Below are 25225 nucleotides of genomic sequence, written 5' to 3' on the forward strand. Positions count from 1 at the left end.
GGTTTTTTTTTATTCTCGCGTGAAATAATAATGAATATGTTAAGGAACAAAAATAAAATGGTAGTATATTACAACACACACACACTCACTCACTCACAACAATGAGGGGAATTCGGTCAGAAGGTGGATTCCTGTTGGAGATGTGGCAAAATATTCTGAGATGATATCTTTGGGAGTTTTTGACCCTTTCGGTCCACCTCTTCCTCACGAATGAAGATGATGCCCTTGCGTAATATTATATTATGTGGCGACTTCTTTCTCTCGTATATAATAATGGAATTTTATTTTTTGTGGTTCCTGTGTGTTGGGAAGGGTGATAAAAAATTTCGGGTAATTGCACGTTTACGGGATTAAGGTAAGATCCAATGGATCAGTTGGTTTTTTTTTTTTCTCCAGTCATCCTTCCGTGTTCATAAATTTCCGATCATCAGGGAAAAAGGAATAAAATAGTAGAAAAGATCAAGATTTTTTTATTCTCGATAGTATTTTTTCGTTTGTTGAATGGTTTTTGAAAGTTTAATCCGAATTTTTAAATTCTGAGGAAAAATCATGGACGGAAAAGAATCATGGTTTGAGACAGAAACTAAAGTCATTGTTGAATTAATAGATATCGATTATTGAATGAAACAGCTGTTGTGGTGAACTTGAAATTTTTGACTGTTGTTCTTTGGAGCGTTGCTCACTGTTGGTTAGTTAGTTGTTTGGTATAAGAAAATGAGAGCGCAGATCCGTTTTTGGAAGGGTTTGCGATAGATATCCGTTGTTGAATGAAATAGCTGTTGTGGTGAAATTGGATTTTTTGACTGTTGCTTCAGGATTATTGTTGGTTACTTTGTTGATATGATCATGATTTAATTCTCGAGATTTTATTTTTCGTTTTTAATGGATTTTGAAAGTTTCATTTAAAATATTAGATTCTCGGGGGATTGCAATTGAAAGGATGGTTGTTAGAAATCTTTGAATGGTTTTGAACCTGAAACGAAAGTTATTGTTGGAAGGCTTACGATATAGATCCATTGTGAATGAAATAGCTGTTGTGGTGACCTTGAATTATTTGACTAGTTTTTGGGGGTAGTTTTTTGTCCATCTGACTGGACCGATGCCAAAAATTGGAATCCTTACAGTCCCATCATTTTTTTTACTGTTAATCGATAAACGCGATCAGGGGTATCGCTCGGATTGTTAGCAAATTCACAGATGACGTGAAACTAATAGCAGTCGGGAATTAAAGTGATAGGGAATTGCTCCAGACCAACTTAAATGGGATTACAAGCATGGCAAATGAACGCAGCATACCTTTCATCGTTGAAAAATGCATTTTCGCTCGAAGGTTCGAACAACCCACATTTCACTTCACCCTCCCACTTTTCCGGGGCTTAGTTCGTCGACGCTGAAAGTCATGCTCCGTTCATTTACGTATCATCGTACGTATGCCGTAAGGTTTTGGGAGACCATACCTACACAGTGACGTAGATTTGGTTGATGGGGTGCAGAGAAGAACTACGCGTGCTCTTTTTGGTTGGCACACAAGGATTGTGCCGTGAAGAAAGACGATTTCTTGAATATGTTTATATTGGGGGAAAGTACGCAGGTGTCGGGGCATATGCGATCGAAGTGTTTAAAATTTGCAACAGGACGGACTATGAGTTATTACATCAAGTATTACGTCAGCATCGGGGGGAGGGGGTTTCAGATTTGCTGAGCTAATGACGGGGGGAAGGGGGTCAAAAATGGCTTAAAATCTGCTTACGTAATACTTGAATGGTCCCAAAAGGTATTTTCCTTCGATATTTTAATTTTCTTACAAAAATATTTACAATTTTTTAAAATTTTTAATTAACTTGGATGGGGTGCCTGCCCTCCCCAATCCCCGTGTCGCCTCTTGCATACGCCTCTGTCCGGAGCACCCCTCGATAATTAAATCAGAAATTGTGAAAACTCCTACACTAAACTCAGGCTGAACATCCACAGGTCTGAAACACTTCCGACTAAAATCTGCCTCTATTATAAGAGTTCTTTCACAAATAGATCTTTGCTGTTAAATTTTTCCCCAGAATGGTATTTTTGTCATCAATTTCAAGATTGTTGGTGGCAATTCTATTCCGGTAGCGAATGAAATGACATCATTACTTTTTACTCAAATTTTAATCAAACTTCACTCGGATTGATCGATTCGATTAATTCAACTGAAATTTTCAACTGCGATTAACAATTGATCGATTAACCCAGTGATTCTTAACCTTTTTTTGCCCGTGGCCCCCTTTGAACCATATTTTTTTTGTGGCTCCCCTGTCTTACCCAGAGTCTTCAACCCTCATCTAGAAGCACAAGGTCCTTGATACGGTATTGAATTGATTTTTTTCAGTGAATTTATACTGAACGAAAATTTTACAAATAAGATTGGCCTCCAGACCACTAGCCTAGAATTTATGGAGCTTCCTGCTAGTCCGAGTTCTATTCAGGGCCGTCTCAACATCATGGGCACCTTAGGCAAAGTGATGCTATGGTAGTCCCATACTTAGCAGGAAATAAACAGCCTACATATTTCTTACTTATTTTCAAAATTTAATGTACTATATAAAATATCATGAGGGGTGGGGTCACTTATGGACATGAGACCCCCCGGGCATGATCCCTCACAACAGTGGGACTGACAGAGCTGCAGCCCGGGCCTGATATGGTTTTCCCTATTTTTTGTTTTTCGCACTATAAATTTAATATAGAGGAGGAATCTGTGAAAAATGTAGCCGGGGGCCTGCGAAAAACCCCATCCTAGGGAACCTGCTGTAAAATGTAGGTGGTGGGGCCCGCCCGGGTGGGTCCATGCCCAAAGACGGTCCTGGTTTTTTGGGTGGTTTTGTAGGATTCTGTAAGTGTATAGTCACTAATATAAAAGCTTTATTTCATCACACCTTAATTTTTCTTCCCAGCTCTCTACAGCCCATCAAACCACCTGTCATGGCCCCTTTCTCTATTTTCTTCCGTGGCCCCCTTGAAGTATCTCAGTACCACTAGGGGGCCATATGACCCCCGGTTGAGAACCACTGGATTAACCGACACGATTAATCGGATCAGCCCTAATAGTCACTGCTTTATCACTTTTTCCGTAATATGAGCAAAAAAAATAGTTTATGGGAGAGTGGAATATATATTCCAAAAATATTCGACAAAGTCAGTGATAAAATAGTTGAACTTCAACAATGTGATGTGGATACAACCCCCAGAGGAAATTCAAGAATGGGCTCGGTTGTACATAAGTGTCGCCAAATTCCACGTGAGCGGAAATGAAGTTGTGCGGATTTGTCCTTAAACCCAGGAACAGGCAGTCGGCACCTGTTTCAAAACTAAAAAACCGGACGATGGCCACACACGTCCATCTTTTCCACGTACGTATAAAAAGAAAAAAATAAGCCATGTATCAAAAAAAGCCAAGAGAGGTCTCTCTTTCTTGCCATTGTTGCAGTTGACTTATGGGTCAACACACTTATAAAAAATGCGAAGAAGATCGTCCGTGGCATTGAAAGGAAACACCGAATGACCAGAGGCGCCGAAAAACCAATGGACAGCCTGATTGCCTATCACTGACAGCAGAATATTGTTTCCCCGATATCCACTGACATTGTTATGAAAGATGTTATCACGAATTATCATCTGTTATGTACAGAGATGCTTATCAGCCGCATTCAATTAATACCTAAAAAATGAAGATACACATCAAAGGGTATTTGCTTGTCAATTACATTGTTGCACTTTTTTTTTTGTTGGCAGTGAACAATTACGTAAAGATAACAGTCGGATTACAATAATGCTATTGTGTTAACATCTTATATCGCCAGTTATTATTTTTTGGGTATGGAGAGAAGCATCCGGGATTATATTTGCGATGACGATGACCCCTCTCTTTCCGAATATAAGTGAATGTAGAAGGAATGAAAGATAGTTATTTTCCAACAATGCGATTTATGATGTTTTTGAAATTTAGTTTTTTTCGATTGTTGGATTTAATTAAGTGTTATCTGCGAGAATATTAAAAGACATTTAATAATGAGTGTCGATCCAGAGCTGCCCGTAGAGATGTGTGGCAAGTGTTGTCGCACCGGGACCTGCGCTTTGTGGGCCGCACTCACGGTAAATTATTTTTTGGAGAATATTCACGAATTCTGAAATAATTTCTTTCATCAATTCTGGATTCCCATTAATTCTGGATTTTCATTAATTCTGGATTTCCATTAATTCTGGGCGTCCATTAATTCTGGATCTCCATTAATTCTGGGAAGCCATTAATTCTGGGAGTCCATTAATTCTGGATTTCCATTAATTCTGGATTTCCATTAATTCTGGATTTCCATTAATTCTATATTTTCATTAATTCTGGATTTTCAATTCTGGAATTTTTTTCTTCCGGAAATTCTAAACTTTTATCAATTCTGGAAATTTTTCTTTCATTTCAATTCCGAATTTTCCCATGCTGAAATTATTTCTTCTTAAAATTCTGAATTTTTTATTCTAGAATTATTTCTTCTGTAAATTCTGAATTTTCATGGATTTTGGAAATTTTTCTTTCGTCAATTCTGAAATTATTTCTTCCGTCAATTCAGAAATTATCTCTTCCGTCAATTCTGAAATTTTCTCTTCCGCCAATTATGAAATTATATTTTCCGTCAATTCTGGAATGATCTCTTCCGTAAATCTTGAATTTTCATCGATTTTGGAAATTTTTCTTTCGGCAATTCTGAAATTATCTTTTCCGTCAATTCTGAAATTATCTCTTCCACAGATCCTGAGAATTTTCCATTCTATAACTATTTCTTCCTTAAATTCAGAATTTTCGTCGATTTTGGAAATTTTTTTCTTCAATTCTGGAATTATTTCTTCCGTAAATCCTGAATTTTCATCAATTCTGGAATTATCACATCTATTAATTCCGAATTTTCTTCATTTCTGGAGAATTTTTTCCCCGTAAATTCTGAAGTGTGTGTGTGTGTGTGTGTGTGTGTGTGTGTGTGTGTGTTTTGCCAATTCTGGGGTAATTTCTTTCATCAATTCTGAATTTTCATTGGTTCTGGAATTATTACTTTCAATCAGTTTTCCTATTTTCAGAATTAGGTACTTTCAGAATTATTTTTTCCATCAATTAAATTTTTTTTTCAGTTCCAAGTTTTCATTAATTTACATCTCATTGTAACTATATTTTTTTTGCATGGATATTTTTTAGTATTTCTGTAAATTCTGTTCTAGTATATAAATTTTGCATGCCGATTTCCCTTTTCCACGGGGGGAAGCGAGGGGCTAAGGGGGGGGGGGGCCCGAAATTGTTAAGACGCATTTGGCCCCGCGTCTGAAGAGGGCGGCCCCGTGTCGATCGTATCAAATAGAATATCATTTGTAAAAAAAAAATTGTCTCGTTATAATGAATTTTGACAATGGGCGTGGGGCCTAAATCAACTTGAGGCCCATTTAGCCTAGTTTTCTATTGTTAGGATATTTTATGAAATAATGAATTGTATTGTTGTTTCTTTTGGGCGGAAAGGGTCAAAGCAGTTCTTGTTTGTTATGATTCTATTAAGGCGGATTACGTAAAATTAGTTAAGTATGTTTTATCACTCATAGATGGCGCTACGTGAATGTCGCTGGGAAAATTGAGAGATTCCATTAATCTCGAATCGATTATCTATTTATCGATTAAAGAAAGAGCCACGATTTCTATATATATATATATATATAGGCCTAGACCTAGGAGTTAAGGCCATTTGAGCACCCCCATAAATTTCGTAAGAGGGTGGAGGTTCCTTCCCCCCCCCCCCTAATAATTTCTAAAAAAACAATGCAATGCACCTTCGGGGGGGGGGGGGCACGATGATGATTGCTAGGAGGACGAATGATGATGATGATGTTAGTTCATGTACACGCATATTTATGCATCATATCAGACCACTCCTCCTTCGACGCTGGGGGCCGTATTCTCCACCCATGGTACATTCCAATCATGCTCCCCCCCCCCCCCCTACCAATAGATAGAGGATGATGAGGCTCCAGGTCGATCCTGCGTAAGCCCTAGTGTCAGCTGGCATGGTTAAGTCCCTAAAATCTCCTAAACGCACCCCTTAAGTCCCGGAAAACGCAAAAAATTCACTATTTTGGACTGCTCAAGTTTTTTTTTTCTTTCAATTTGTCAAGCCCTGCTGTAAATCTGTTTCGTAATGACACCATAAAGCTGGGCGCACACACGACTAGACAAGCTTAGTCATTTTTGCTTACACTGATTTGCATGATGTAACGTTTCAATTTGTCTGTCTAACCGGTGTGCATGCATCAAACAAATCAACGTGAACAACAATAACTTTGCTTGTCTAACGGTGTGCGTTGCGCCAAAAAAATTATCGATCATTTTTGTCGCACCACGGTCATTTTCTGCACACGAGGGCTAATTAGACCGGGACAATTTATTGCCAATTCCGAACCGCAGGCTTGTTTTTTATACTCAACGAGAGGTTGGTGCGCTAACCCCTCGATGGGGGACTTCCTGCGGTCATGTTGCTGTTTCACCCTGGGTCAGAAAATGTTTCTGACAAGGACGATCCGGGTATCGAACTCGCGACACCTCTAAACATACTTTGGTACTTTAGGCGAGTATCTTATCGACCTGGGCAATCGCGCCCGCTAAAGAAATCAACGTGAACGACAATGATTAAACTTGTCTAAAGCTGTCTTGTCTAGTATCTAACCGGTGTGCGTTGTGCCAAACAAATCAACGTGAACGACAATGACTAAGCTTGTCTAAGTCCAGCTGTCTTGTCTAGTCGTGTCCAACCGATGTGCGTTGTGCCAAACAAATCAACGTGAACGACAATCACTAAGCTTGTCTAGAGAGTGTCTTCTCTAATCGTGTCTAACTGGTGTGCACTCAGCCTAAAATTAACGCTAAATAGAGACGTCTCAAGTGATTTCCGCCGGTTCAAATAAATACATTCAAGTTATTTCTCTAATAACACTCAATATTCTGTTGGAAATTCAGGAAATAACCTGTTCGATGATATAAATAGACACCGTTTCCAACCGATATCGTATAGTATAACATTCCTTCTATTATCGTTAATAGTATTAGAGGACGGAGGCGAAAGTATCTCGTATTTCATCGCCATCAGCGTCGCGCGATACCGGTTCCCTAATGCGTTTCCTTTTCTCATTCTATAGGATATCTCAAGGCTATTATGATGGCTAATGACATCATTTCACTTTAATTAATCGCTACAAATACTGTAATTTGCAAAAAAGGTGGGACCTTCACCCTGTAGCGGCTTTTTTTAAATGCTAAACGCTTTGTATGACATTTGTTTTTTGTTTAGGTGGAAAATGCGCTCTAAACGTTCACCCACTTCAATAATTCATATGGATCCAGAAGCGTGTTTCTTGAGGAGTTTTTGGATCCACACCCTTTGTTGGAGCGTATCCAAGTTTTGTTCACGGATTTTGCCGCTATTCATCGTTAATTGGTCAATCGCCAGTCAGACTTAATGAATGATTTTAATATTGTATTCCGCAAAGGGTGACTTATTAAATTTATGAGAAGAGCCGCCCTCGTGAGACAGGTGCCATTGCACCGAGCCCCCGCACTCGTAGATGCAATCTTTATGCTTCAAATAGTGAGAGCTTGAACCCACTTTTTTTGCCACAAAATAACAATTGGAATCTTTTCTTTTTTAAATAACATTAGCTTAAACTCCAAAATAATAGATCCTGTTGTCCAAAAATAATAATAATAAATGCAATCTTTTTCTCCAAAAGGTGTAATAATTGTTTTGGTTCAAAATTCAAGTAGTAGCAGATAACAATGTGGAACAGTGTCCGGATGTAACGTCCAACTTTGCCTCAAAATAGCGTGCTCGAGAATTAGCCCCTCCGAAATAACAACAATTTGAAACCCTTAGCCCCGAAACAGCAAGAAATTGAAACCCTTAGCCTCAAAATAGAAACATTTTGTTTGTATTTTCAGAATAATAGAAACATTTTGTTTGTATTTTCAGAATAATAGAAACATTTTGTTTGTATTTTCAGAATAATAGAAACATTTTGTTTGTATTTTCAGAATAATGGAAACATTTTGTTTGTATTTTCAGAATAATAGAAACATTTTGTTTGTATTTTCAGAATAATAGAAACATTTGTAATAAAAACATTTTGAGACACTTAGCCCCAAAATAGAAACAGTTTGAAACCCTCGGCCTCAAAATAGAAACATCTTGAGACACTTAGCCCCGAAATAACAACGGTTTGGAACCCTTAGCCCCAAAATAGCAACAGTTTGGAACCCCTAGAACCAAAACAGAAATAGTTTGAAACACCAATTTTTAAATATCAACGGTTTGAGACACCGATTCCAAAATAGAAACAGTTTGAGACACCAATCTCGAAATATCAACAATTTGAGACACTTAACCCTAAAATAGCAACAGTTATAACTGATAACAGCAGTTCATATTACCTATATGTTCAAAAGTGACCATAAAAGCTTCATGTACCAAAATAGAACCGCTCCAGTAACGAAAGTTACGCTGAGGAAATTCTTTTGCCGACTAAAAATACGAAAATTCTGGAAAGTTAGGGACTGTTCGAGTTGGATCCGATTTCTTGTCGTGGGTCCCAGACTTCAAATTTAAACAAAATACATTTGTTGAAAAACCAGACATTTTTCCCCAAGTCCTTCTAGTGTCTGCTTTGCCCTGCCTTTGCAGTCGAAATTGAGCTCCGTGTTCGAGCTTACCTTGTACTTGAATCATGAATTACTGACAATTTCTTTCCTAACAATGCTTTAAAACATTTTTTTCCTATAATAATGCTTTGAAACATTTTTTTCCTATAACAATGCTTTGAAACATTTTTTTCCAAACAATGCTTTAAAACATTTTTTTCCTAGCAATGCTCGAAAACAATTTCTTTCCTAACAATGCTTGAAACCAATTTCTTTCCTAACAGTGTTCGAAAACTATTTCTTTCCTAATAATGCTTGAAAACTCTTTCTTTCTTAACACACACACACACACACAATACTTTTTCCCGATAATTTTATCTCTTAAAGCAATAATAACTACCTCACCTCGAAAAAACAACACAGTCTCCGAAATTTGCTCCAAAATATCATCAGTTGAGTGAGATAGATCTTGAGCCCCAAAATGGAAAAAATTTGCATCTCTTCAGCAAAAACAATTTTTTGCCATTTAATAGCAACAATTGGAACGCGGAAACTTTTCACCTGAAAAATGATGGAAGTTTCTCGCAAAGTGTTTATAAATCAAATCTTTCCCTCCAAGAATAATAATGATTTTGAATTTTAAAAAATAATACTTTAGTGATTTCTCCGGCCATAACTACCAACAATGAGAAGTTTCCGTTCATATATATGTATTGTTCAAAAAATTTCTAACTGAAAAAAAACTATTGAGCGTGAATTGCAGCCTTGCGCCAAAGTTACAACAATGAAAGGTCATACTCGCGCCAAAATAATGATCACACTTACGTAATAAAAAAACTCTGGTCCGAACCGTTTTGTTTCAAGGCCATTGTTTAATAAAACGGTCGTGAAAAAGGGGTCGTGGCCCTCATCATTATTACTCGAATGATTTTTTTTAAGTGTATTATACTATAATCTTCAGAAATTGTTGGGGCAGTTCCACTAAATGATGTGTGCTGCCTTTGTATTGTTACGAGAAGGGCGGAGACACTCGATTCTCGTACGAATTGACGGGTTGCTTACTCAACACTGGAATCGTCCGAAAAAGAACGCCGGGAATCGTTTCGTTTTAACGATCCTTTTAAAATTATTTTTTTTTCTAACAATGCTTGGAAACTATTTTTTTTCCTATGAATGCTCGAAAACAATTTCTTTCCCAGCAATGCTTTAAAAAAAATTTCCTTACAATGCTTGCAAACAATTTCTTTCCTAATAATGCTTGAAAAATCTTTCCTAACAATGTTTGAAAACTCTTTCCTAACAATGCTCGAAAACAATTTCTTTTCTAAGAATGCTTGGAAACAATTTCTTTTCTAAGAATGCTTGGAAACAATTTCTTTCCCAACACTCACAATGCTCGAAAACCATTTCTTTCCCAACACTCACAATGCTCGAAAACCATTTCTTTCCTAACAATACTTAAAACCAATTTCTTTCCTAACAGTGCTTGAAAATTATTTCTTTTCTAACAATGCTTGAAAACTATTTCTTTTCTAACAATTTCTGAGAATTTCTTTTCTAAGCCATGTTAAAAAAACAACTTAACCCAGCTTTACCAACAATACTAGACAATAATTGCTTTCCTAACAATGCTTAATGACAAAAATTTTCTAACAATTCTTGATGAGATGGGACTTTTAAGCAATTCCGATGGCAGCAAAAACAATTCCTTTGACAAGGAATTTTCTAAAAATTGTCTTGAGAAAAATTTCTTTTTATAACAATGTTTACTTATAATTTATCCTTCAACAATGCTTCTTCAACAGTGGTTGAAAATAATTGGTTTTCTAACAATGTTTGATAAAAATGAATTTTCTGACAATGCCCGATGACCGGGAACTTTCTAGCAATGCTTGTAAGCTTGTAAGCTAGCAATGCTTGCACAAGTAATTTTCTAATAGTGCTTGAGAGTAATTTATTTTTTAATGCTCGCTTCTTTTCAATGCTTGATGACGAACAACTTTCTAACAATGCCTGATGACAAAGAATTTTCTAGCAAAGCTTAAGAATAATTTCTCTTCTAACAATGCTTGAGAGTTATTGCTTTTCGAACGATACTTAAGAATAATTTCTTCTCCAATATTGCTTAAAGGTAATTTTTCCCTAACAATGCTTAAAAGTAATTTTTTCTCTTACAATTCTTGAGTGCTCTCTTAACAATGATCGATGACAGAACATTTTCAAGCAGTACTTGTAAATAACTGTTTCTCCATCAATACTTGAGAATAATTTCCTTTTCTAACAACCTTTGACAACACCAGATTTTCTAACAATGACTGATAATTAGAAATTTCTAACAATGCTTGAGAATAATCTATTTTTAAAAGTGCTTGAAAATAATTTATTTTTTTAACGACGATTTTGAATGGTTTTTCTTTAACAATGCTCAACTGTACACTTTCCTTTCAATGTATTACGACGAATTTCGAAACAATGATGAAAGGTAGTGATTTCATACTCCAATAAGGGCCCCTTCATTCTATTATCGTAAAAGCAATTGTTTCCTGTTCTTCAATTTTTGTGTTTCCCCGAACTTGAACTTGCCTCTCTCAGACATTTTGACGAATATTTTTGAAATTTTTGAAGAAAATCCTCAAAATTCGTACCCGAACAATTTTCCACGCGTTCGGTGTCCTACGAAAATGAACGTTGTTATTGTTGTTGTTGCAGAGAGGTCAACCAACTTGAGGAAGTTTGAGGACTTTGGTCACCCACGTTCTCCATTTTTTTATTGCTATTATTATTTTGATCGATTTCCTTTCCGCGGCGAGGGTGAAATTTTATTTTATTTATTGCCGTGTCAAGTGGCCACATTCCTTGAAGTGGCCTCTGATTGAAGGGGAAAGTGTTTGGTAACAAACATGGCCGCGTTGGGAAAAAAAATAAGTGGCCCTCAGAGAGGTCAATATCAAGTAAATATTGAACCAAAAATAAAATCCATTGTTGATCTAGATTAAAATAGACGGAAGATGTCCGCCTACGTCTCGTGCAGCGAACTTCTGCGGTTTTATTTCGATGAGTGACCACCGTGGCCCCCCCCCCCCCACATCCTGCAGCAGGTCTCCTAGACTGGGATCTCTGGTGGGCCCCTATAAGCCAAACTTTTCACGGACCCTTTTTCACTGTGAGAATTTTTGCGTGGAAAGACAAAATGGTGAGTCGTCCCGGACCCCCCCCCCCCCAGCTGGAGCCTTGCCAACCACACCTTGATAGCGTCCCTAATATTGAACCACTTCGGTAATAAAATAATAAAGATGACAATATGAATTTATTAAGAATGCTTGGCAATGAAGTTATCTCAACAATGAATTTTCGTAAAAATTTTCGATGAGAATGAATTTCCTAATAATGCTTGTGACAATGAAAATATTCAAGCTCACAATGTTCGAAGACGATGAATTTTCTAGCGATGCTTAATGACAATGAATTTTCCAACAATGCTTAATGACAATGAATTTTCCAACAATGCTTAATGACAATGAATTTTCCAACAATGCTCGATGATATATTTTCTCAAAAATGCTTGATGACGATGAATTTTCTAACAACGCCTGATGAGAACTGAATTTCTTAAAATGCCGTGATGACTACGAATATTCCATCAGTACCTGATGTTACATTCTCCCAATGCGTCAAAATTCTGACAACGAATTTTTTCTTAAATGCCTGATGGCAACGACTTTTTCTAACAATATTCGATATCAAAATTTCACACTATGCTTCATGGCAACGAATTTTCATACAATACCTAATAACAAATTTTCAGACTATGCCTGATAACCAATTTTCAAACAATACCAGTGAACACCAAATTTTCAAACAAATGAATTTTCAAATAATAACAATGAATTTCCAAACAATGCTTGATGACAATGAATTTCCAAACAATGCTTGATGACAATGAATTTCCAAACAATGCTTGATGACAATGAATTTTCAAACAATTGTTAATGACAACGAATTTCCAAACAATGCTTGATGACAATGAATTTCCGAACAATGCTTGATGACAATGAATTTCCAAACAATGCTTGATGACAATGAATTTCCAAACAATGCTTGATGACAATGAATTTCCAAACAATGCTTGATGACAATGAATTTTCAAACAATGCTTGATGACAATGAATTTTCAAACAATTGTTAATGACAACGAATTTCCAAACAATGCTTTATGACAATGAATTTCCAAACAATGCTTGATGACAATGAATTTCCAAACAATGCTTGATGACAATGAATTTTCAAACAATTGTTAATGACAACGAATTTCCAAACAATGCTTGATGACAATGAATTTCCGAACAATGCTTGATGACAATGAATTTCCAAACAATGCTTGATGACAATGAATTTCCAAACAATGCTTGATGACAATGAATTTCCAAACAATGCTTGATGACAATGAATTTCCAAACAATGCTTGATGACAATGAATTTTCAAACAATGCTTGATGACAATGAATTTTCAAACAATTGTTAATGACAACGAATTTCCAAACAATGCTTTATGACAATGAATTTCCAAACAATGCTTTATGACAATGAATTTCCAAACAATGCCTTATAAGGCAATGAATTTCCAAACAATGTCTTATAAGGCAATGAATTTTGTTAAAATGCCTGATGACAACGAGTTTTTTAACAATAACGGAAAGCAATAAATTCTCAAACAATATCAAAAAGCAATTAAATTCTCAAGCAATACCAGAGAACTACAATTTTTCAAACAGTACCTGATGACAGTGGATTTTCCAACAATGATGGGAGGCGGTTCCCTCACATTAAAAAAAAAATCCACCAAACTAGAAGTTGGGGAAGAAGGAATCTATTTCATTAATATTTACGGGGTTCCCATTCGGGCGCCACAAACACCACGCAATAAATGAAGGGGTGAGCCTGTGGGGGTTACGCTTTTGACAGGTGTTCTTCTCATATTGTTGATATTGGCTTTAAAAAAACTTCTATTTAAACAGGTAGACCTGGATTCCTCCTTGCTTCATTTTTTCTGTTTATCGCCACTATCGTCGTCATCTCTTTAGGCAAATATTGAATATACATATTTTTTGCCAATTTCTAATGAAAAAATATTTTCTATCAATATTGTGTAGCTAATTTCTAACAATGCTCGATGATTTCGATTTTTTTTAAACATTTCTTGATGGGAACTAATTTTCCAATAACATTCGATAGCTACGAAATTCCTAACAATGCCTGATGACAATGACTTTCTAACGATAATAAAAATGAAATTTTCTAACAGTGATGAAAATGAATTTTATATTAATTATGAAACTGAATTTTCTATTAATTATGAAACTGAATTTTCTATTAATTATGAAACTGAATTTTCTATTAATTATGAAACTGAATTTTCTATTAATTATGAAACTGAATTTTCTATTAATTATGAAAATGGGTTTCCTAACAATGCTTGATGACAATTATTTTTTTAACAGTGATGAAAATGAATTTTCTAACAATTATGGAAATGGGTTTCCTAACAATGTCTGATGAGGATGAACTTTCTGGCAGTGCCTAATGATAATGAATTTTCTAGCAATGCCTGATGACCACTAGATTTCTTAAAATGTCGCGATGATTACTAATTTTTCAACAATACCCGATGACGCATTCTGCCAAAATATTTGGTGACCACGAATTTTCTTTAAATGTCTGATACCCACGAATTTTTTTAATAATATCTGATAAGTGATAAATTTTCAAACTATGCCTGATGACAACTTGACAACACAAATTTTCAAACAATGCCAAACAACAAGTTTTTCAACAATGCCTGATGAATGAATTTTCAAACAATGCTTGATGAATGAATTTTCAAACAATGCCTGATGAATGAATTTTCAAACAATGCCTCATGACAACGAATTTTCAAACAATGTCTGATGAATGAATTTTCTCACAATACTTGATATGACAACGAATTTCCCAACAACACTAGAAAAAAAAAAATAAGTATTTCAAACAATACCCGATATAACAGAAATTTTTCATACAATACCTGATGACAACAAACTTCCTAACAATGATGGAACATAAAAAAAAAAAACCACACCAAAAACGAATTCGGGGAAGAGGGAACCCATTGCACATTTTAATATTTACCGAGTTCCCACTCGGGCGCCACAAAAACACCATATTATACAACAGATAAATGAAGTGGCGAGGCGGGGGGGGGGGCGAGCCTGTGGGGGTAACGCTTTTGACAGGTGTTCCTCTCATATTGTTGATATTGGCTCAAGAAAAATTCTATTTAAACAGGTAGACCTGTATATGTCCTTGCTTCATTTTCTTCCCCCGTCTTCATCGCCATTGCCGTCATCATCTTTAGGCAAATATTGAATGTATGTATAAAAAAGAGAGAAGCCATAATAAACACAACGTCCTTGCCCCGGGAGATCCTTACCCCTTAAAACTCGCCAGACGGCGCCACTGCCTGTCATTAAAGAATCGGCAATAGATGGAAATGACACACAGTGTGTGTGTTGTTATATTTTATTTTATTTTATAGGGGATTTCTCTGAATCCCCTTCCCTGAGGGGGTCAAAGGGCAAGAATATAAATGTATAATATAGCAACAATGTCACGGATAGATTTTTTTTTTCGCATGGTGTTTTTCTCGGAAAGTTGCATCTCTCCAAAGAAGCAACATATCAATTATTATTGTTATTGTTACTTTTAACTGCTGTTACAGAGCCTGGGCATTGTTCTGTAATGAATGGGTGCTTAGTTCGGAATGCATTGTTGGGAATCTCGTGTAGGACCGCAGGGAGGAGATGACGCGACTTGCGATTGGGCTGCTGAGCGACTAGACCCGTACATGATCGTCCCATGGCCCGCGGGCCAAATGTGGCCGTCGGATTCATCTGATGTTGCCCGTGAAATCAAACCATTTTGTAAAAATGAACTCAAGTTGCATATTTACAGATGGTTTGAGTGACCCGCGGTGCAGTTATACGATCCGCGGTATAGGCGTACATCACTTAAGTGGCCCGTGGCACATTTTCAGATCACTTGAGGAACCAGCGATTTATTCACAGATCACTTGAGTGACTCAAGCCATTATTTTAGAGCATTTGAGCGACCCGCGACCTTAAACCATTTTGTAAAAATGAACTAAGCGCCACATTTACAAATGGTTCGTGACCCGCGGAATAGATCTGCATCACTTAAGTGGCCCGCGGCTCATTTCTAGATCACTTACGGAACCAGCGGCATATTTCAGACTAATTGAGTGACTCGCGAAATAATTCTGGAACGCTCTAGATCTATACGGATCACCTCCGTAGTGCAGTTTCGCCTCACTTAAGTGGCCCGTGACATATTCACAGATCATTTGAGTCACCCGCGGCATATTTACAGATCACTCAAGTGGTCTGCGCCAGTTTCGGATCATTTAAGCGGCTCTCGGTGCAGAGTTCCATATCACTTAAGTAGCTCGCAGCACATTTATAGATCACGTGGGTGACCTGCGGGGCTGGTTGAGATCACTTGAGTGGCCCGCGACAAGTGTCCGATCCAATGAAGTGGCCCGCGGTACAGTTTCAGACCGTTTAAGCGGCCCTCGGTTCCATATCACTTACATATGTTACCCGTGGCACAGTTTCTGATCACTTTCAAGTAGCTCGCAGCACATTCATAGATCACGTAAGTGACCTGCGGGGCTGTTTCAGATCACTTGGGTGACCCACGACACGTTTTCAATCCAATGAAGTGGCTTGCACTCTCTCTCTCTCTCTTCTAAAGATTGAACACCCTTTACTAACCAATCGAATTTGGTGTTCCAAATTTACATCTTGTCCGTCCGTACAGTATTAGAATAATGATATCTGTTACACGCTTCAGTTAATTATGGGAAAAATGAATACAACAATGCTTTCTCCCGAATAATGACACATCAAAATGGAAAATAGGAGATGAATATTATGACATTAATGTCTAATAATGGACTTGCTGGAAGACAATGGCGATTATTAAAGTGACTGGAATTATTTTAATTTGTTAAGGTGATAATTATCGTAATTTTTTGTTTTTCTGGGTTAGATTCGAATGGACGGCCTTTACCTTTTTTTTTTTGGTTGTTAACAATCGTATTCATTCGATTGTTGTTGCGGTATGAATTGTGAATGAAAACGAATACGGAAGATATCTTTTATATTTCCTGTTATTGTTGGTCCGATTTCTTTGTTCGGTTTCGGTTTCCTGCAAAGGTAGTTTTTTTTTGTGGCCCTGGGCTATTCTAATGGGACCACGGGTAGAAAATAAATTGGCCTCAGTATCTCCTTTGAGGAAAAAAGCAAAATATAGTTATACAGCATTTAGATGGCATTAATAGTGACCTGCCGCGAGTGGTTTACGGAAATTTCGCCCTCGTCACGTTTCATCCCCGGTGCATTTCGCCCCTGATATTTTGCCTGCGGTTACTGCATGACTGACTGAGTGACCAAGTGAGCGACCGCATGAGTAAAATAATGACTGTAAGACTGACCAAGTGAATGAGTGAGTGACTATTTGAGTGGATGAGTAAACGTATGAAAGACCAAGTGTGTGAGCGTGGGTACTCATATGTCACTAACTTGATCTGACCACTCATATGTCACTAACTTGATCTGATCACTCATACGGTCACCAACTTGATTTTTGCCGATTGGTAAAAAGTCCTGAAATTCATGTTTTTCAACCAATCAGCAATGACATTGAATTGTTAGGGCGTAAAAATAGTAGCCCTTCAACGACACTGGTTTGTGGCTGCAAATAGATTAATCATCTGAATTCGTATTTTTTAGATGGAGCAGAGGGTCCAACACGTCAGTTTGAGTGAAACTCTTGTCAGTTTTGAGACTTTTCTGTGGAACCCACGGGCTCCCACATAGATGGGGCTGACAGGGTTTCAGCCTGGGGGGAGGGTGTAACAGGACGATTCTTACAATTTTTGTTTTTCACAGTATAAATTCACTACAGAATGGCCACCAAAGATTTAGCTTGGGGGGGGGGGGGCTGCTATAGGGTGTCACGGCCACGATGGAACTCAAACAATAATGACGTTTCTGGAATCGGCTGTATTGTAACAACTTGCGGAAATTTTAACAATTTGTAAGTATTGCAACTTTCCACAGAGTGGAAGCCCTGAAAGGTTGTTGTGGAACTCCAGGGCTAGAACTTTCCCATTCCTCCTAGACAGGGCCTGTTTCTCGAATGGGCAAATTGGGCATGTGCACAGGGCTCATAAATTTTTGGGACTCGAAAATTGGCATTTCCTTTGGATACTTTGATATTTTAAAGAAATATTAACAAACATGTTAAGTTTTGATCGCCATGGGTGCAAGGGCTCCTCTCATTGTCCCTCTTTTTCTGATACACCTTTGCCCCAAAAAAGTCATGTTTGCCCAGGTCCATGGTCGTCTTTTCAGAGATGAAATGTTCACATGTTAGTGAACAAAAGAATGCGCAAGGTTATGAGTGATCAAAAAGAGTGACCTAGAGCGTGTGCAAGCATGAGAATGACCAAAAGAGTAACTTAGAGGGCGAGGGACCTCAGTGTTGGCTCACTGATCTCAGAGGTCAGTGGGCGACCAAAAGAGTGACCTAAGGGGTACGTGAGCATGAGAGTGACCAAACGCTTGACCTAGAAAAGGACCAAATCAGTAAGCGACCATGTGAATGACCAAAAGGGTGATCGAGAGAATATGTGAGCATGGGACTGACCAAAAAATACTCAAGCATGTGAGTGACTATTAAAGACACAGGCATATTTATGGGGGGGGGGGCTAATTGGAGGAATGAGTGAGCAAGACAATAAGACTATAAGAATGAAGAATATTCGTCTCTGGCTTGATATCGGAAATCTTGACGAGATCCCATTACTACGATAGCCGCCCTCTGCACTTAAGGGGACGTGACCGGGTGGTCCCATGCGTTAAGACGGCACTGCCCAGTGCCCGAACTTATGAGGGACAAGCCCTGCTCCTAGCTACAGTCAAAGGAAAGCAAAGTACGAGAACTCGTTGCTACCCCCTACTTCAGGCACCTTGAACCCGTTGCTCGCGAGCACCATAGTGCTCGATGCTCGTATCCGATTTGGTGCACGCGAGCACTTGATCAACATTAATTACCTTGTACAAATTGCATTCAAGGATTGAAATCATCCTAATTTCATGCATTTCTATCTCAAACATGTGTGTGCTTTTTTTTTTTTTTTTTTGAAACCGAGCACAACTCAGGTCTATCGCCATGGGCAATTTACTAACTAGGGAGTTGTGCCGGAAGTGTAAGTGTGTGTACCTAACAGTCTGAGTGCGTATCTAGTGTTGTGTATGATTTTTCAGTGCTGCCATCTATATCTCAGAAGTGAAGTGAGTGATGTGCAGTGACTGAATATTTGTACTGTTTGTTGGACTGTTTCTCTCTGTGGCGAGACTTTTTGACGGGGAGATCGGCTCGCATTTGCGCCTTGAAGTTGGGAACCACAGAAAACCAACTTCAGTCGACCACCACTGTGGCGACGGTGGGGCTCGAACCCGGGGTCCCCGCGATGCGAGTCCGTCACTATGACCACTCGACCACCACAGCGGCATAAACATGCTGTAAGGGTGCTCTTGTTCCGATGATGGGTACAGTCAGTGCTCGCGACTGGAAAAAAGGCTGGAAGAACTCTGCTCCCCCTTAATGGCCTTGATTGGGAATGTAGGCAGGGGTTCCTCGACCATATAATATTTCTAATTCTAATCTCATTCCCACATAGACGCCAGAACTTGGGGGAGCCCTGAGCCCCTTTCAATAAGTTTTCGGTCCCCGCCCCACAATAATTCATGCCCGTACAATGCAACGCACCTTTCCGCCTCCCGCGTACAGGCTCTAGTCCCGTATATACGGGACAAACGGAGGTTTTCAGCATTCCCCCCCCCCCCCCCCACCACTAAATATTTACTCCTCGTCGGCGCCTCTGCATTCCAAAGGCGTAGATGAATAAAATTCTTGGAAATCCCCACGTTTGAATCATTACCCGAAAGCCGACAACGTGTCATAAAAAAAACTTATTGATGACCTTCTCAATTTTATTTATTTTTTTGAAAAATATGAGTTTTCCCTCTCTTTCCTCTGCTTTCCATTTTCACATTTTTATGCGATATTTCATGACGGAGGGGGGAAATGTCGCGCTTTCGTGTAAATCGCTCATAAATTATAAAAAATAATAAGTCGTTTATCTTTCTTTTCGAACGACAACCGGAAATCTCGTGGCAATAAAATAAAAGACGAGAGAGAGAGAGAGAGAGAGAGGTGCTATGAAAAATAAATAAGGAGAGAAATTCCTCGTCCGGTTCCGAATTCCTCCGCTAGAGGGCGTGGCTAGGATATTTTTCTGATATATATTTTTTTTGATTGGCGGACTTCGGCGACTTGGGTGGTCTTGTGGGAATTCCCGAGCCCCGCCCCCTCTCCGCTCGCGTTTCTCTCCGCTCTCTCTCTCTGTTGTATGTTGACATTGACACTCTCTTCTCACTTCCAAAATAACCTTCAAAGGACGCCGCCGCGGCCTTGAATTCTCTCTCGGTCTGCCCGTTATATTCCGTTTTGGTCAACATGATCAGGGGGGGGGGGGGTCACGCATTCTGAATTTGCCCGGGATTTTCCGATGACCTATGGCGATTTATTTTAGTATAGATGCGATTTGAATGCGCAGAAATTTGATTTTTACCACTTTTCCCGCGAAATTTCGATTTTTTTAAGCGAAAATAGTTGTTGAATATTTGGAAGAATTTTCTGACAATGCTTCATATGAACTGCTATAGATCCTAGCCTATGGGCCATGCTGCAGGGATGTGGGACCATGCAACAATTTAATGCAGAAGATCTTCAACCTTTTCCCAGTCTCCCCACACTGCCTGTACCCATCATCAAAAGAAGAGTACACTTAGGGCAAGTTTGATTTACTGAAATGCATGAAATCAGAATGATTGAATAACCCTTGAATGCAATCAGTACTAGGTGTTTAATTGGAGCGTTGATAAACTGCTCGCGAGCACGAAATCGGACACGAGCATTGAGCACTGTGGTACTCGCGAGTAACGGGTTGGAGATGCCTAATTGTAAGGCTAAATTGGCAAGTGCAACTCAGAGCGGAACATTGGATAACAACGCCATTTCCAAATTTTAAAAAAAATTAACGATTAAGAAGTTTTATTAATTAGGAGAAATTATTTCTCAACCACCTGGAATTCAGTTGGTTGACGTGGAAGGCTTCGTCTATAGAGATCTGGGTGCGAATCCTAGTTTGGACGTGGTTGTATAACTAATTCTAATTAATATTTTAAAATATTTTAGCATCGAAACGGACATCCGGCGTATTTCTGGAGTTACTTGCTGCTCGTATATACGTTGTTATTGTTATCAGTGGGCGCAATATCATACATTCCGATCATACTCGACATTCATGAGTACATACTTTTGATTTCATTTACAGGGTCCACCAGTTAAGAAAAAAAACCACACAATTGCCTCAACTTTACTCGAGGCCTACCACACGCCTCGCCTAGAAATAATTACCATAAAAGCCCATAATTCTCTTCTTCCCCCCCCCCCCCATCACTAGCCACGTGCGCCTGTCACATGACCAGCCGTGTTGTGAATTACTGGGTAATGCGTGTGGTAATTTTCACATTCGCGCGGTGGTATTATGCACCGCATTGGGTGGCCCTGCTCCTTCCTCCCTTGCGGCGCAAGAAGAGGAAAAAGCTAAGACTCCACAAGAACTTGAATGTAAATTGGCCTGGTGCGGCCGCGCCACTCGCTGGGTTGATGGCACTAGTTCGCAACAAGTAGTTACCAGAGTCGAATTATCACTGAACCAAGTTGCTTTGGAACTAAGTTGAATTGGAAATTAGATTTCGGATTCATCCTGGACCGAACCCGTTACACCTTCGCTGGTGGTGGTGGTGTGATGCCTTTGACGCCCAGATTATAGCAATTAGGGGTAGAAATGTGGCATTTCTCGGATACATTAAGGCTCATAACAATAGCTGGTATTATGAAGGGTGGGAGGGGGATAATTTCAACATCATTATATGTAATGCAAACACATTATATAAAGGGTTTCCCATAAATAGTTTAAAAATTCATAAAAATTGAAGGAATCTGTGTATGTAAATGCTGTTTGCGAAAAAGTTATTCTCTCGAAAGGAGGATTTTTTTTGGTACAGGAAAAATTCTGATTTTTGTCGATAGAGGGCGCTGCACGAGAGCAAATCACTAGAAATATGCAAATTAGAGCCTTATAAAATGCAGGGTGTGTATGATTAAAAGCTCATTTCTGAATTTTCCTGTTATTTTTTTTTCTTCCTTCTAATCTAAATATTTTCTCTATAACCATCGGGAAGATTAAGGAAAAGACGCAAAGAGACAGACATTAAAACAACTGTTCGTTAATTATGGTTTCCCTGTCCCTGAATGTACCCGTTTCTTAAGGCGATGGCACATAAAGCGCTATTGGCGAAGTTGTTCAACCCCCAGACACGAATCGTCGGCCGAAGCTGTACGGATGTTTCCAAAGGGAGCCTAAATAATGAGGTCTAATACAGAACAACGATTTTCGAATATGGGTATATAAATATGTAAGTTGCTACTGAATGCTAAGAACGGGGGGTTCCAGAACATCAATTTGCTCAAAGACATGATATTGAGACGGCCACACATAACCCTTCATCCCCCAAGAAGGAAGCTCATTGAGCTCTAGCCCAGGATAGGCGTGGCAATTGTACTTCATAATCGCATATTGCAAAGTAAAAGCAAGGTCTTGAGTATGCCAACTCGCGAGGGAGGGTATATGGATTTCTACTTTGTTTTATATCATATCATTCTGTCATTCAACTCCCAATTTTTGTGAACTCTTTCAGGCCCACGAAAAATCTTTTGAAAATTGTGTCTCGTATTTGTTCATTTCCAAGAATTCAAACCTTAAAATTCTTCAAAGATTATGATTCTCTCGGTGAGATGCTTCATTAGGTAATTCTCTGAAAAGCGATTCTCCTTCAGCCAATTAGATCATCGATCAATTCCAAATGACAGGGAGAAAAAAAAAATAGGGCTTTTACATGTGGTTACATGATCAGGTCGTGACTAGGGGCGTCGACCGAATACCTCGATTCCATAATGCCCTCGATTTGATTTTTTTTTTTCTCCCCTTGATCCATCAAACCATCCTCCCGTTAATCATTTGAATTAATCGAGTCCGGATCGGAATCGAACGAGGGATAATCGTGAAAATAGCGAACCCACCCCCAACCGCGTGGTTGAATCTGAAGAGTGTGGAATTTTCATCTCATTTGCATATCGAGGTGCGATGGTCCCTCCCGCTGTTTCTGAGGTACATCTCTAACTAATATGGTGATTTTTCTGGGGTTTTTTTTTTCATTCTCTTTAAATGAGGGTGGATATATACGCGTTTCGATTTGAATGATGCGCCGTATTTTTTTTTAGGGCATATCCATGTTGAGGTGAATCGAAAATGACTCGTTGAATCCTATTTTCAACAGAAGAGATATATTATGAAATTATTATTCGATATTGAATTGAATGTGGTCTGCGTGTTGCGGATTTGGGTCAGTAATGGCACGGAAGGTCAACAATGCTGTCTTTACGGTTGGACTGACGAGTCTAAAGGGCTCCGTAATTATAAGGAATATATGGGAGATTTTTTGATAAATAAATAGGGCCCTGTTCGTTGAGATAGCTCCTGTTTCTGCGAATGCGTGTATGAAGGCACTTAACAACAGTGGAATTTGTCTCAACAATGTTTTTCCCGCTTTGGATGAGACCGTATTTTTCAATGTGATGACTTAAATATGCATTGTGGCAATGACGCCTGTTGACAATGAGCTTTATGTCACATTTTTTGAAAATAAAAGTTTCAACAAGTAGTTCTAAGCACCGCAACTGTGGCCTTTCGAAACTGAAATGGCTAAAAATGTTTTATTCTTGATTATTTTTAATCCTACAGAGTGTTCGATCCTTGAGTATCTGATCCAACAATTTCTAAAATCAAATAATGCTCAACAATGACTAATAATTTGAATCAAATATTGAATCAAAATATGTCCACCCGCGTGGACACGAATTTGAATAATGTCTTTCACGTTTAACTGATCTGACAATGCTTAAAAATTTCCTCAATTGTTTGATCCTTAAATATCTGATCCAGCAGTTAAATAATGTCCAACAACGTCCCATTCTTCAGGTATCTGATCAAACAATTTCAAAATTAAATAATGTCCAACAATGTCTAAAATTAAATAAAGCCCAACTATATACGGTTGAAATTGAATAGCTCCAACAATAGTACAAAAGTGTTTGCTCCAGAAATGTTAGGAATTGAATTTAATGTACAACAATGCCTAAAATTAAAGAATATCTCTAAGAGTGTTTATTTCTTTAATATCTGATTCAACAATGTCTGAAATTAAATAATAGTCAACAATGTTCGATCGTTGAATATCTGATCCAACAACGTAAGCCGAGATCTTTTCATATCTAATTCAAAAGTGTCTAGAATGGTGTGCCGTGGCTCCCAGGTGCCGTTAGATTGGTCTGTTATACCGCAAGCCATGTGAGCTCGTAGGCATCGTGCCGGTCGCCGGTTGGCTGAAATCTGTTTTCTGTGATTTTTAATACAGAAGCGTATATATGGGCCCAATTCTCTGTTGAAAAGTCTCATCACAGAGAACAACCAACACCAGCTAAAGCAGAGTCTACTTTTGCTGGTGTTAGGACCAACTGGCCCTAAAAATGGAACAATTAAAAGAATTGATCATTACACTTCATTCGCAGTTTCAGATATAGATGGCAGCACTAAGTTCGTACAGCACTATGTATATATGCATATACACGCACTTCGGCACAACTCGCTTATCCCTGAGCAGGGGTAAACTTGTAATGTCCAAGGCGATAGACCGGTGTCCAATAATGTATTTTTAATGGGCTTCACAACAATGTGGACCTCAACAGGCAACAGTGTATTTTGTATACCTTACAACAGTACGACCCCCCCCCCCCCATTGAAAAATATATCCTTCATTGACTTTACTACAATGCGAATCCCCCAACGATGCCTTTTTAATGGACTTAGCAGCAATGGAAGTCCCAACAATATCTTTTTAATCGGCTTTACTACAATGCGAATCCCTCCCCACATCCAACGTTTTGATTGGGTTTTCAACAATGTTTCTTTTAATAAGCTTCACAACAATGTCTCTTTTAATGAGCTTTAGACCAATATAAACCACAACAATGTCTTATTTAGTGAAAGGTTTACTACAATTCGGACTCCCTACAATGTTTTTTATGTGCTTTTCAACAGTGGTTCCAAAAAAACCAACCAACAAGATAATTTTTAATGGGCTTTACAACAATGTGAATTCTTAAAAAAATGCCCCCTTTTTTAATAAGCTTTACAACACAATGAATTTTTAACGCACTTTCTAACAT

At 38.4% G+C, this 25225-nt stretch overlaps 1 protein-coding gene across 2 annotated transcripts in view; it reads left to right on the forward strand.

Annotated features, from left to right (window-relative positions):
- LOC149070252 (uncharacterized) overlaps window positions 1-25225 on the forward strand; it is a 400545-nt gene that overhangs the window by 85433 nt on the left and 289887 nt on the right. The window lies entirely within an intron of this gene.

This window comes from Pholcus phalangioides, unplaced genomic scaffold (assembly GCF_987345545.1).
Source record: "Pholcus phalangioides strain wild (caught in Gottingen) unplaced genomic scaffold, Ppha-v1.0 ptg000022l_1, whole genome shotgun sequence".
NCBI classification, from domain to species: Eukaryota; Metazoa; Arthropoda; class Arachnida; order Araneae; family Pholcidae; genus Pholcus; species Pholcus phalangioides.